Source organism: Poecilia mexicana, unplaced genomic scaffold, assembly GCF_051168715.1.
Source record: "Poecilia mexicana isolate PSO_F unplaced genomic scaffold, ASM5116871v1 scaffold_19, whole genome shotgun sequence".
Classification (NCBI taxonomy): Eukaryota; Metazoa; Chordata; class Actinopteri; order Cyprinodontiformes; family Poeciliidae; genus Poecilia; species Poecilia mexicana.
Genome location: NW_028263388.1, coordinates 26,032,041 through 26,047,268, shown reverse-complemented (window position 1 = coordinate 26,047,268; position 15,228 = coordinate 26,032,041). Strand labels below are relative to the sequence as shown.

The following is a 15,228-nucleotide window of genomic DNA, read 5'->3' as shown; positions in this document are numbered from 1 at the left end:
CTTGGTCTTGACTCGGTCTCGACTTTCCTCGGTCTTGGTCTTGACTTGGTCTCGGACCCTAAAAGTCTTGGTCTTGTCTTGGTCTCGGGTTATGTGGTCTTGAACACAACACTGGTTCCACCTTACCCGAACAGTGAGCAGCAGGGGTCTGTGGCCTGGACCACCTCCAACATTCTCTGGGTTGAAGGAGGTGCTGGGCTGTCTCATGAAAGGGGGCTTTAGGACAAATCCACAAAGACCATTCTGCAAAAACCGGCCTTGATTTAGATCCATCGGCTCACCGGACGTCTGGAAATTTAGAGCAACTAGAGGACACATCACAGCAGTATCAAGAGTTGTCCACTAGGGGGTGAGCTATGAGAGAACATGCTTATTGAGGAACACATTCATTACTCTGCTAGATTAGATTAATGTGTGGCTGAACTACCAGGCATTTTCCCAATGGGCTGGTGCATTTCTTTACATCACAGAGAGAGAGAAAGAAAAAGTGGGAGAGAAAGTGAGAGAGAAAGAGAGAGAGAGAGAGAAAGAGAGAGAGAGAGAGAAAATTTAGCACGTCAATCCCCACTCTGTCCGTTACTGTTGTTGTGTCCTTGGGAAGCCACTTCCCCCGCCTTGCCTGCTGCATAATGGTCCATCAGTGTGTGAATGGGTGGGTGGAATGACTGAATGTAGTGTGAAGCGCATTGGGATCTATGAACTCTATCAAGTTCGGGGACCACTTGATAGAGTTCAAGTGTTATCAATCAATCAGTTATCAGTATGTGACCTCACAAATGCGCTTCTGGAAGAATGGTCAAAAATAACCCTTAAACATATTCCTAAACCATGTGAACAGCCTTCCCAGAAGAGATTAAGCTGTTCTAGCTGCAAAGGTGGACCAACATCATATGGAACCCCGTGGATTAGGAAAGGGATGTCACTTGTGCGTGCGAGGACTATCTTCCTGGTTTTAGTGAGAACAGCAGCAGCAGCGTTCTGGATCAGCTGCAGCTGTTTGATGGATTTGTTGGACAGACCTGTGAAGACACTGTTGCAGTGTCTTCACTGGACCATTATGCAGCAGTAATTTAATGCGACTAAAGATAAACGCATGGATGAGTTTCTCTAGATCTCACTGAGACATCAGTCCCTCTAATCTTGGAGATGTTCTTCAGGTGATAGAAGGCCAACTTTGTGACTGTCTTTATATGGCTCTGAAGGTTCAAGTCAGAGTCCATCATTAATTATAGATCTACAACTCTAGATCTATAACTCTAGATTGTTCCTCTTTAGGTCGAAAGATAATAACTTCAGTTTTGTTTCTGTTCAGCTGCAGAAAGTTTTGGAACATTTATCTGTTTTAAGCATCTGTTCAGTGACTGGAGGGGTTCAGAGTCACCTGGTGACATGGTAATGTAGAGCTGGGTATCGACAGGGAATAAAACGGTCAAATTGAATAAAAACAGACTGGTAGAACAATTTCACACTGATTTTGACCTAGAAGCTATTGAAGAGAAATACTAAATTTAAACAAAAAAATAGATAACAAAAATTTAAAATTAGGGGCGTGCTGTGGTGGCGCAGGGGTTAAGCACAACCCACATATGGAGGCCTTAGTCTTCGATGCAGCTGTTGCAGGTTCAATTCCCAGCCTTGGTGGCCCTTGCTGCATGTCTTCCCCCTTCTCTCATTACCCACCTTCCCATCAATTAACTATCAAATAAAGGCCACTACAGCCAAAAAAATCTTTAATAAAAAAAATAATTACCATAGTTAAAATGGAATAAAAATACATGTCCTTCATATATACAGTTTAGTACAACAATTACACACTGATTTCTAGTCAATGTGGCACACATATGGAAGCTACTGAAGAAAACAATATTATTTAAGATTAAAATGTAAAATATTGAATATGACTTGACATTTTAATAGAGGGTAGTGTGTCTCATGTAAAAGCATAAATTACCACTTTTTTGTATCAGTTGGTCACAAGGCAAGGCATTTATTAACATTTGTTTGACAGGAGTGTTTGGTTCGGAAATTTGTTGACAGTCCCTAAGTGAACCTCCGAGTGCTGAAGAGGGAGCTAGAGAACGGCTGGCAGAAATTAGCGTTCATGAATCGGATCAACCTTGATCCGATTCAAGCTGCTTGCTCGGTGGATATTGGAATATCCAATATCGAATACCCAATATCCAATATCCAACTGGAAACTAACTTCACTGTAGTCAGTAACGCAGTAAAACCACCGGGATAAAGTTTGTTTTGGTCTGTGGTCTGTAAAGATGGCACTGAGTGACTGCACGAGACCTAAACACCCCACAAAATCTGACGCAGTGACGTCAGTTCCAAAGCTCTATTGACCAATAGTAGAGGAGCTGGACATAGAAGGCAGCTCTTCTCATTAACTTAAAGATGCACACGGAAAACTAAAAAAAGGGAGAGGAGGCAGTGACAAAAGAACGAGGGCTTGTATAAGGAAAAGACAAAACAAAATATTTACTTTTCTTGACAAAAACATGTTTAGGGGAAATGAAAAGGAAAATATATACATTTCTTGACGGAAACTCATGTGTAAGGACAAGGAAATACTAAATATATACTTATGCTTATATTTCTTATGTCAGTTTTGGTCCTCCATAGGCAGGTCTTTAAAGGTAAGAATGGCAGTTAATCTAACCATTCCTATATACTTCATCAGGTTGTTAGGAGAATTTCTTATGACTAATGGAAGACTAGGCTAATTTTTAAAAAGAAACAGGAGTCATTTTTTTGTCTTGCACTTCTACTGCTGTTCCAACAATTGGACAACAGTGATTAGTTTTAAAAAGTAGTTTCATAGACTTCTTCATATAGGATGTTGTAAGCATAATACATGGAGTAGGCATTCTTTTAGCTCTGTCCTGTGGCACAATTGAGAATTATAACACCTAATATCATTTGTGTTGTACAGGTGATATTTAATTTCCAGTTGAACATGTTTCTATGAATCATACCTAATACCTAATGTGCTATTGTTAGACATCATACTAAATGATGTCTACTGTTGGCTTACATGCTAGTGCAACATAATAGTGATAGCATTTAAGCCAGACATGTCCAAAGTCCGGCCCGGGGGTCAAATGCGGCCCGTGGTGAAATTTCATCCGGCCCGCAGCCTCTGTCATAAAATCAATAACGTCTGGCCCGCACGTAGAATTAATACATTGGGCAGCAGTACTGTTACCTGCATATGGCGTAGCTTACACACTAAACGCTGTTCCTCGTTTACCCACTAGAGGGCCGTGTGACTCAGGCCATTTGCAGCTGGAGCTCATTGAGCTGCAGAGTGACGCAGAGAGCCGCGGTCGGTACCAGCAGCTTTCTCTTGCCAACTTTTACCGACGGGTTTTTAAGGACGGGTTTCGAGAGATTTGAGCATTTGGTAAGAAAATGCTAAGCTTGTTTGGGTCGACGTATTTGTGTGAGAAGACATTCTCGGTTATTAACTTAAATAAGAGCCGTGCGAGGACACGGCTAACGGACTCTCACTTACAGACATCTTGCGCATCAATACCACTGATTCTGCGCCAGACCTGGCCTGTGTGCTGCAGTCCAGATCTCAGTATCACCCATCACATTAATGCAGACAAGTCATTTGTCATTTACAATAAGTCTCTGAAGAAATTATGTTTATTTAAGATCAAAATCGGTCATAAATTCAGACAAGTTTTCAGTTTTCACTCCAGAATAATAAACTTTTAAAAATCTAATCAACATTTATAGTTACTAATATATCATATTTCAAATGAGCCCTGCACTTGTTGATATTACTATTACTAGCTCATTTCTGTAAAGCAGCTGATTATTTTATAAAATGGTCTCATTAGTATTTATTATTAGCATGTTATCTAACATTAACGAAATCTATTTTATTTAGAAATTCTGTAAATATTGAACTACTATGGTGGCATATTTTTTTATGTTTCAAATGTAATTTGCACTCAAGAGTACAATTACTTGTGTTTAACTGTTAGAAAAAAGTTAGTTAAAAAAGTTAAGTGAATATTCAATTGCATATGACATGCCTGTTTCAAATGAACCAAAATACATGCTTTAGATCGCTGAAATTAAAATAAAAAAGCAAATGTGAAACACAGAATGGCTTGCTGAAATTTGTTTAAATATATTTTTGTTCTATGTAAAGAACGTCCACCAAGGTCGGACGTGGTTTTTAGCACACCAAATCTGGCCCCCTTTGCAAAAAATTTGGACACCCCTGATTTAAGCTGACATTCTATCTAATTTTAGCTTTAACATAGATTTTTGCATAGTGAATCCATTTTTTGGGTTTATTTCATGGTTTGTATTGCCAGGTGGCAGCCATTTTGTTTTCCCCTATTGTGTCCACATGGTTTAGCTAAACCAGTATTTAAATCCCCTTCTGTGTCATTTCAGATAGGTCAGTTTGTTGTTTTGTCAGTTATGTCTTGAGTCTAGTAATTTATGGTGACCTCTTTTATTGGCATGCCTGTTGAATTGTTATGTTAACCTTTGTTCATATTTTTTTGGGTAAATAAAAACCCACCTTTTTTGAATTCAACACCTGTGTTCTGCACTTTGTACTGTCTGGTCCCTGACAGTTGCTCTTACCAATTTGACAGCCAGCGTTCCACATCTCCTGAGGGTTGTAGTTGGATGACTGAAGGCGTTGGCCTGATGGGTAGATCCTGCTGATCTGGTGACAGTTGAGACGTACAAAATGCATCCCTGCACCAGCAGGACAAGGAACACTCTCTTAGTTGACACTCTTTGCTCAGTGGTCTCAAACTCTTGTCCTCAAGGACCGGTCTCTCCAAACTTTTAGTTGTGTGTCTGGTTCAGCACACCCGGCTCCAATATGATATTGATGATATGATTAGTAGCAGATCTCTGCAGAGCCTGACTACATTCTAGGGAGGCAGTTTAGCCATTTAACTCAAATGTATAGGAAATGGGTATGTCTAGAGGTTGTAGGACTTTGAGACCATTGGTTTACATGTAAGCTAAGAACAGACTCTGGTTGTCATGATCTACAGGTTTTGAACATAAATCCTACCTGAGTCCTTGATGAGCCTGAGGGCTTCACTCTCAGAGAATGAACACATGTCAGTTGACGGATTCTTGGCAGCATGTTCAAAGCTTTTAAAGGGAACACTGCGAGTGTACACCACCAGCTCTGACAGCTCCAGACTCAGCCTGGATACTCCTGGCTAGGGCCACAAACATTTATCGCATTATTAAAAATGCTCACTCCTAATTCACCTTTTAATAAGTAAATAAATAAGTAATTTAATAAGTAAAATGAAAAAGTCTGTGACCAAATCAGAGTTAAAGACTACTGAAGGGGAACCGCTGGTGCTATACCACCTTCTTGTCTTTCTTTCCAGAGGACTTTCCACAGCTGCCTTCCTCTTCTGATGAGTCCAAGTCTGAAGAACTGGACAGATATTCTTCCACCATCTTCTCCTTCTTACCCTTCACCAGGATTTTACCCTTCAGATCCTGCACATCCAACCAACATTCCACATCAACTTTCAACAGCAGTGACCTTCAGAAAATAAATATTCTTCCCTTTAACTTTACTATTAGATGTCAACAAATTAATTTTCAATCTTTTTGGACTTCCAGAAAGTACAAATGTCACTCTGTACAACTTCTGACCTTTAACACAAATGAAATAAGCTTCTTTTCAGTTAGTTTATCTACCTCTGGACTTGGCAAAGAAGATGATTTCAGCCCAAAGAGGGGCTTCAGGAGCAGCTTGTCCCCCAGGATGGCTTTGAGGTGTCGAGCCATCACAGCCTGCTGCTCCATGGAGCAGTGATTCTCCAGAGACAGGATCAGAGGGTAGGGAGACGCCTGGGGGAGCCCAATCACCACAAACAGTCAGAACTACCTCAACAGGTCAGAGGTCAGCAAATATTTGTATATGAAATAAATATTTTAGAAACTTATCTATTTAAGTAAGTTAAATAAAGACTGCTCTGTTTCAGAATCAGAATTATTTTATTGTCATTGTGCAAGAAAGCACAACAAAATGTAAAGAATAACAACTCTCAAAGGCAGTGCAAATAAATAAATAATTACATTTAAATAAATCTAAAAATATACAGTAAAAACACAGAGAAACAACAGGGATGTTCAGAGCATGATGATCAGGATGAATTAGCAGCATTCAGGACAACAACAGCTCTTGGACAGAAACTGTTTATTGTCTACCTACTCTATTTAGTCCGCACATAGATTCTGTATATCTATGGAGAATAAATCGCAGCAGTGTAATGGATGGCGAGCAGGAAGTTGAGATATGGGTGGATGTTGAGGTCCTCACCTTAAAGGCGTACTCGTTGATGGTCTTGATCACCTCCACAAAGGGCACTTTGGATGTGAGCGTGTGACCGTGATAGATGACAGGTTCTCCTCCGTCTCCATCCCAACAGTCCAGCTCCACACAGCGACAGCCATGACTCAGAGCTCTGACACAGATCACAGAGGGCACATTCAGAAATTTAATATAAATACCAATTTCTGTGAGTCTTGTGGCTGAGATGTTGAGACAACAGAAAGTGTTTTTTTCAACTGCAAATTCATTAATATTTTTAGAGAAAGACTTTCAAAACTGGATCTTGTATGAAATCTATTCTGCTTTTAAGTTTTGATATAAATAAAACTAACAGGGGATGAAGGGCCAAATTATGATATTAACAATAAAATCATCTGGCTAACATTTAAATCCTTTGTTTGTTTTTTTTTGTTTAAAAACCAAACAAAAATAAAAATATGCCAGATCGCAAAGCCATATTTTTTTCTGGTTTTGTATTCACAAATGTATTCATCCATTTGTAAAAATGTTTTAAGTTAAATAATTTTATTTAAGGAAATGCTTAAATGTGGCAACAACACAAAAGCCTGATCTTTATACCAATATGTTAATAGTTTAAATTAAGATCTGAAATTACTCTTACATTTGTAACATTTTCTGTTTTACTTTCCTGTCAGTTAGTTTGTGTGGGCATTTTTTGTCTGTTGAGTTTATTATATCAAACTGTATTGTTCCTGATTGTCTGATTGTGCCTTGCTGTACTATTTTCTTTGCATTTTCAAAAAAGACAAAACAAAACCCAAACATTGCCATATTGTCTCCTTTTAATTCAAAACATCACATGCAGTGATGAATTGTGTGTAATATTCGTCTCTAAAATTTGGAAATAGGACTCTAAAGTATTAGAATTGTTGTTGTTTTGGAGTTGGATTTAATGATTCTACTTTTATTCGGTTAGTTTCTCATTTTGATTTGATCAGTCCTGTTCTTGTTTTCTTTAGTTCAGTCATTTCTTACTTTATGTTTATTTATTGAATCTAGTTATTCTTAGTTACTCTAGTTTAATTATGTTTCCTATGTTTGTTAGATTCATTTCCTCATCCCCTGTGCTACTTTCTCTCGCTCTCTCATCAGCCTGCCTTTGGCTCTTTCCTCTCCGTTAGTCAATCAGCCAGGTCTATTGTTCCAGCATTCACTCTCCCAGTACTTGTATACCATTTTTTCCCTCTCACTCTTAGGTGACAGGAAAAACATATCCCCTGTTACAACGGGGATATAACAGGATATAACCTTGTTATTTTCCTGTCACTTCCCTGTTGTCTTTGTTTCCTGGATTCCTTTTTTTGCTCTGTTTTGACTCTCTGTGTTCCCTGTTACTTTTGTAAGTTTTGTTCTTCATTTTTAATTGAAATATCCCACCAAGACTTAGAACAATAAAAAATAAGAGTATGGCAATATAAGTTTGAACAGAAGCAAATGCAGCAGCATCTGAATGAAGTTTTAGACCTTGAATGAGAAAAGTCTCATTCCACTGTGGAGCAACCGTGAGGACTGTATCAGTGACAGCTGAAGGAGCTTATCCTACTCTCCCTCAACCTAATTAATAGTTTTGCCTGTTAAAGTTATTTTATATATTCAGTTTTTATAGTTACTGTTATATCAACCTCATAACTGGATCACTACTTTCGTTTTTCTACTTCCAAGCTGAACCAGAGCAAGATGCCTCTGGCACACACCAGAGATATCAGCAATATTATACAAAGACTTCAATCAGTAGAAATAAAGATTCATCTACTGGAGACAAATACCAGTAGATGAATCAAGATTAATCCAGGTTCAACCCAACTAATGACGCAAAACAATGACCAGCTCATTATTATACAAAGTCAGTAGAACAGAAGATTCAGCAGCTGGAAGTGAATATCGAGATAACTGCTGCTTCTGGAAATGAAGCAACTCTTGTTAAAAACAGATCACATGCACCTCACCAAGCAGCTCACCTTGGAACTCTCTGGGAGCTAAACTGAAAAAACAGTCTCACACTTTTAATCTTACGAGACAACTAAGCAGAAGAATCTCTCACTTAAACAAATCAGAGTGGCCAGCTCTGAGCCAAAGTATCCCCCCGTCATCAACACCTGCTCCACATTCAACATCAACACCTGCTCCACATTCAACATCAACACCTGCTCCACATTCAACATCAACACCTGCTCCACATTCAACATCAACACCTGCTCCACATTCAACATCAACACCTGCTTCACCAAAGGAAAATAAACAAGCAGCTGAAACCCAAACAATTCCACAGATTCAGCTTCCAAGGAAAAAGTGACCAGCCTGAGCCACAACACTCTGATGACACACGGGAATTCCACTGAAAAACAGATTCACTGCACTTCAACAGGACACTACGAGGAAACCTCACCTTCAAACATCAAGTCATGAGATCAACACATGATTGATTGACAAAAGTCTCATAAAAACCTGCGCTGCCAGCTCACTGACCTTCATTGACAACCACAGGATCTCCATGAAGTGTCATCATCTCTTCGGACGAGGCGGACACTATTTTAATGAACATGGGACAAAGCTACTTACTGCAAACCTTTTTCATTTTATCAACAAGAACAACAATGTGATGACCACTTCAGAAGAACAGGCTCAAGGACATTTGATTAGGATGGAACCCTCCGTGTGTTGCATCCTAAAGACACTGACAAAACGTCAACTGGAGACGGATCTCCTCCCACTACAGTCCTTTGAACGTCTCATGTCCTCAGAAAAAATGTCTTCACCTGGACTTGAGTATCTTAAATCTGCGGATAAAATGTTCAAAACATCAGATGGAGTGGGAGGTTGTCCTCCCATCCCTCTTAACCCTTCGTCAGTTCCCTCACTCCTTTGTTAAAAGTCCCAAGACATCTCAGAAGAAATGTACCTTCTGAACCTGAGTTTCTTAAATTCACATAAAAAATGAACAATAACGCTCTGCTTGGTACCTCTGTTCTTAGTGCTCACATAGAGACTTTACTTCATCAAAACCACCTGTTTCTGATTCCCCAGAGCATCCACCATTCAGAGGTCTGAGACTGGGTTCCAGATAGTTGCTTTACACCCATCTTCCTCCAGAATGCATCTGGCCCCTTCAGCAGCACCATGCAGAACAGTGCCTGTCCAGATCACTATCAGAAAATTAACAAAAAACAGAAAACCTAAATGCAGTGATCTAAAATCAAACCTCAGACTCCTACCCTGTCTAAAGCAACCTGAAATTAATGAACTATCTGCCACCAAATCACTTAAACTGGCTCTGCTAAATATAAGACTACTATCAGCAAAATGATTATTAGTTAATGAAAACATCACTGAGAATAATATTGATGTTGTGTTTCTGACAGAAACATGGTTGAATGAAAATAATGAATCACCTACACTAATTAAATCAATGGATCCTAATTAAATTTTTTCAAGTGAGAACAGAAAACATAAAGAGGAGGAGGGGTTGCTGCCATACTGCATAATTCACTAAAAAGGTTTTCTTAGACCAGTTCAACTCTTTTGGATACCTGGGAATTGAGGTAGAAGGCCATAAACGAGCTCTCTCAAAAACAGGTGGTAGTTTGTAGACACTAACTGTACAAGACACAAAAGTATGTGGAAAATTTCTTCATTGACTTTAATTAGCCTTTTAACAGCTATGCATTGATTATGACTATTTAATAACTGTAGGAAATTTCAACATCCATGTTGACAAGCCCAAAAGCAGAGGGACAAAAACGTTATGTGATATTCTTGAAAATTTTGGTCTGACTCAACATGGTACACCTCAAACCCACGACTGAGGACACACTCTAGACTTGATTATCAATAAGGGTGTGAATATTTCTTAGGACTCTGCAATCTATCATTTCTCTGATGTCTTTAAAAGTCTATCTCCATGACTCACTTAGCAAAATAGCTACAATCACAAAATGTTTTGTCTGTGACAACACTGCAACAGTGTCTTCACAGGTCTGCCTAAAAAACCAGTCCTCCAGCTACAACTGATCCAGAACGCTGCTGCTGACGTTCTCACTAAAACCAGGAAGATAGAGCACATCACCCAGTTTCTGATTCTGGGTGATGTGCTCTAAAGTCCTTCCACTGGCTCCCTGTAGATCAGAAAATACACTTGAAAATGCATTTGTTAGTTTATAAATCACTGAATGGCTTAGCACCACAATACATTAAAGATCTGCTGTTGTATCAACCTTCCAGACTTCTCAGGTCTTCTGGTTCAGGTCTGCTCTGCATCCCCAGAACCAAACATGAAGAGGCAGCGTTCAGCTTCTATGCACCACAAATCTGGAACAACTTCCAGAAAACGGCAAAACAGCTGAAACACTGAGTTCCTTTAAATCTAGGCTAGAATTTCACTTGTCCGAGTTTCCTTTGATTCACAGTCACTGGAACATTGACCAACATTTAATGTGTATTGATGAGTTTGACAATGGCACTCATCAAAATGTAATGTTTGTTACTGGTTTCTCAATTATTGACTCCATGGTGGGTTTTATTATTTTATTTTTGTATTTTTATGATGTAAAGCTTTTTGAATTGCCTTGTTGCCAAAATGTGCCATACAAATACACTTGACTGATTGTCATCCTGTAGCCCGAAGGTTCCTGTTTCAAACCTGGGGTTGCTCTGCATTGGTTTGTTCTCAGGATACTCCGGCTTCCTCCATCTCTCTAAACCTAGCATATAGGTTAACTACTCTCTCCAAATTGTTTGTAATAGTAAGTGGATCTTTATTAGTTAGTGGATCTTTATTTTGCCTAATGCTAGATTCTTGCAAACAATCATTAAAACGGGTTCTTTTAAATTGAACGAGAACAGGTTCACTTCAAAGAGCTGTAAATCCCATCTTTTCTCTCTAGGCAGCAAGCAGTGTTGTGGTACTCGAAGTTGGTCTTGGTCTTAAGACCGGTCTTAAGACCATTTTTTGATGGTCTCGGTCTTGTCTCGGACTCGACTGCATTTGGTCTCGGTCTTGTCTCGGTCTCGGGTGCTGAGGACTCGGCATTTTATTTCAAGACCAGTCGAGACCGCAACTGTGAAAATATCACTAAACGTACAGCATACTGTCCAGTTTATTTGTTAACATCTTTGTTTTCAGAGGATGCAAAACGCACCAATTACAATCCAAGCAACTACGTGTTTCTGTTACTCCCCCCTCCCCTCCCCACCTTTTACTCTCCCTCCCCCTCCCCTCCCCACCTTTCACTCGCGCGGCGCTCCAGGACACGCGGCAGAAAATGTTTGTCTAATCGTCAGTAATAGAATAGCGCTGCATAAATAGTAAGAAATCCGATGGCCACAGCTAACTCAGCAGCGCTTCGCTTTCACAGACGGTGGGGACAACGTCTAACTTTTTTCGTCACTTAGAAAAGTAGCTCAAAGAAGGTAAGCTCCGTTGACATGATGTTAGCAAAGCTAGCTGTACAGAGACACATAAGAATTGTGATGAAAAATGTTATCACTCACTGTGCTGAATTATTGTGCGGAGGTGTTGACTGACTTGTCGCATATATGGGACAACGCTATGTCCAAAAGTCTGCAATATAGTGAGGTGACATTCAGAAACAGTCGATTCTTCTCCACGGCTCTTTACTTATTAGATAGGACTGGAGTGTCACTTACTGAGAGCCGTTGTTCTATCAGATAGCCATACGCTGTCAGGATAGCATACATGCATTAAGCCAGAGGTTCCCAAACTGTGGGGCGCCGTGTCATTACAGGGGGGGCGCGGGAAGCTGTCTGGATGAAAAAAAACAAAAAAACATGAACACTGTATGCGCTGGGTTTTTACCTTAGAATGGCCAACTCTCTGTTATTCCTATGTCAATTTGATACAGTAGGGTCTTCCACACTTCCCATATCTGTGTCCTCTGTCCAAGGGCGTAGGTTCGGTCTAAGTTTTGGTGGGGACCTTGACACCCCTCCCCCCGCAGGACAGTGAAATGCCCAAGAGCACCGAACATTTTTGAGAAGGGGGGGGGAAACCACATTGGCTTAATAACCCCCTCCCCCCAACCATAACCATATCATACATCTTGTGTATACAACCAGATACAGTCATACTCAGCAGATCAGTTCAAGAACACTTTACTTTTTCCTTTACAAAATTCAGCAAACGTTACAAGTAATATCAAAAGAAATATCCTCTGGATACAGCAAACACAATTGCAGATAAGAAGAAATCAATAATAAAATAAAAAAGAAAAAATATTACATAATTAACAGACCTATTCTACCTCACATTCAGTGCTGACCTTACTAAACACCGGACTTTACAACAAATGCGTTGCGTGATAGATATCTAACTTATGGGTCCACTCACTGTACTTACAGCCGACGTAGCGAAATAACTTCTAATGTCTGTCCTTTTCTTTTTTGGTGGCGACATGGTCTCGGAGACTCAGAAGGAGACGCGTGTGCCCAGCTAGCCGCCGCCTTTTGCAGCTAATCAAAGAACGTCCGACGATTCAACTGACTCCCCCCCCCAGCCCCCCCCCCCCCCCCCCGACAGCACCGTTCCGACACGGTCTCGGAGGCTCATAATAAATGTCAAACTAAGAAGCTTCCGTTCCGCGCACCGCCTGTTGCTGCTAATCAAAGATCGTAGATCCACGTTCTTTGAGCCAATATGGCAAAAATTGGTCGGGACTTTTTCATATCCCGTGAATATTGGTCGGGACATGTCCCTACCGTCCCTACCCAAACCTACGCCCATGCCTCTGTCACTTTTATCAGCAGTTAAAACTGTTTAATCCGTTGTTAACATGTTGTAACCTGTTTTTCCGAGCCGCCTTTAAACGCAACATGAGCGCTACGACGCTCGCGCTGGGTTTCCACCTGTGAAGGAGACCTGCTGCTGCTGGGCGGAGCTACGTAGGTTTGTGTTAGAATCATGGCAGCAAACCAGCAAAATGCAAAGAACTTTTCACAGTTTTTCCCTCCAAACTAACCGACTGAGTTGAGTAAAGCTGTTGGATGCAGGTAATGTTAGCTAAAAGATGACTAGCTAATATCAATACAGAACCTTAAGCTTAACAAGTACCTTGTAGGCTACCGATGTTGGTGTCTATTTTCAGCTACGTACATTCATTTTGCCCCCAAAAAAGTCGATGCCCGCCTCCCCTCCCCCGTCACACGCGTCGTTTCAACCAGACAGCCATTTGTAATCCATAGGGGGGGCGCAGAAAATGTTTGGAAACCACTGGGGGGGCGCAGAAGAAAAAGTTTGGGAACCACTGCATTAAGCATTAAGAAATCCGACCGTCAGAGGAGTTGTCAGTTCACCATACTCAGCAAGTTATGATGAACATAAGTCATTAAATTGTTTTCAATGATAACTATATAGATACATGTCTTGTCATGGTTTCAAAGTGTATTTAAAGCAGGGTCTGGCTGCTGCTGGAGTAAGCTACAACACACGCCCGTTTAAAACTCATTTAACCGCTAAGTCAGGATGCCATACAACTGTTAATAACAAAGTGTATGACGATCTACGTCATGATTCTATGTTGTTGATTAAATGAAATCTTATGGTAATGACGTGTCTGACAGATATAGCCGGTGTTCTATCACATAGCCATACGCTGTCAGAATAGCATACATGCAGTGAGTACCATGCCAGCGCATGCGCATTAAGAAGTCCGACCGTCAGTGTAGTTGTCAGTATACGCAACAAGTTATGACGAAAATAAGTAATTAAATTGTTTAGTGATTCTTGAGAATCACTAAACTAAAATTAAAATGGGTTTTAATTTTCCCATTTTTTTTTTATTATTTCTCAACCTTACGTATGCAAATATGACAAATAATGTTTAGAAGATGAAGATGCTAAGGTACAGGCTCCCAGTTGCGAATTTTTTAAAAAAAATTACATTTTTAATCGACCTGACCCAAAACTTTGTCATCACCATCTGACAAAAATAAATCTAAAATGATTTTTAAAATACCCCATTAGTGATATTTTTACTCAATTTACAGACAAATGCTTCTCAAGAAATAAAATAAATATTATTTAAAACAAAAAACAAGAAAAAGTCCATCTGATGGAGTTGACAGTGCATGACGGAGTTGACACAGAACTGAAGGTGGTGACAAACTAGTGAGTAAAATGAAAAACTTGGTACATGTGAAGTAATGCAATTCATGTAAAATACATTAAAATGAATTAGTTGCACAATTAAGTGAGATTTGACAACAATTTTACTGAAAGAGTCAGAAAAACTCTGACGGAGTTGACATCTGACGGAGTTGACGAAATGCCAAACTACCTCAATTTATACGATGTTACTCTGAAGGAGGCCATATTGTAGCTCGTCAGGTCCATGAAATCTTTACATTATACCAAAATTAAGCTTTTATTTCGCAAAATTTCATCAAAGTTTTGTAAATTGTCAGTTATGGAGTTGACACATCATGGTTGTGACAAACAACTTAGGAATAAAACAGAAGAAAAAACTAAAGAATAACTTAAGCTAACCGGAGCTAACTAGCCCTCCTAGCAAAGGAAGAGAAAAGACAACGTCATGGGGTCCTCAGAAGTTCTGGTGCCCCCCAATAATGCCTGATTTTTTTACATTCTTTTCATTTCTGACGGTGTTGACAAAAACTAAGGACAAATTTCAACGGAGTTGGAAAATATCTAAAAATAATTTTTAATTCAATTTATCGATACTTTTATAATTATTTATATGACTACTTATACTTAATTGTCATAATATATAATTTTAGTATTTCTTTAATTGTTTTAAACCAGGGGTCCCCAAGCTACGGCCCCCTGAACAATGCCGGATCCGGCCCGCCTCCTCATACCAGAGAGCATTCAGTGTTTTTTTTTCATA

General features: G+C 39.7%; 1 pseudogene across 1 annotated transcript in view; it reads right to left on the bottom strand.

Moving 5' to 3' along the window:
- LOC106906862 (1-phosphatidylinositol 4,5-bisphosphate phosphodiesterase delta-3-A-like) overlaps positions 1-15,228 on the bottom strand; it is a 32,220-nt pseudogene that overhangs the window by 3,809 nt on the left and 13,183 nt on the right. The window contains exons 7-12 of the transcript XR_015766342.1: positions 6,338-6,482; positions 5,713-5,865; positions 5,374-5,508; positions 5,063-5,216; positions 4,618-4,734; positions 127-305 (exon numbers count right to left, since the gene is read on the bottom strand). The product of XR_015766342.1 is annotated as a 1-phosphatidylinositol 4,5-bisphosphate phosphodiesterase delta-3-A-like (transcript). The remainder of the gene's footprint in view (positions 1-126; positions 306-4,617; positions 4,735-5,062; positions 5,217-5,373; positions 5,509-5,712; positions 5,866-6,337; positions 6,483-15,228) is intronic.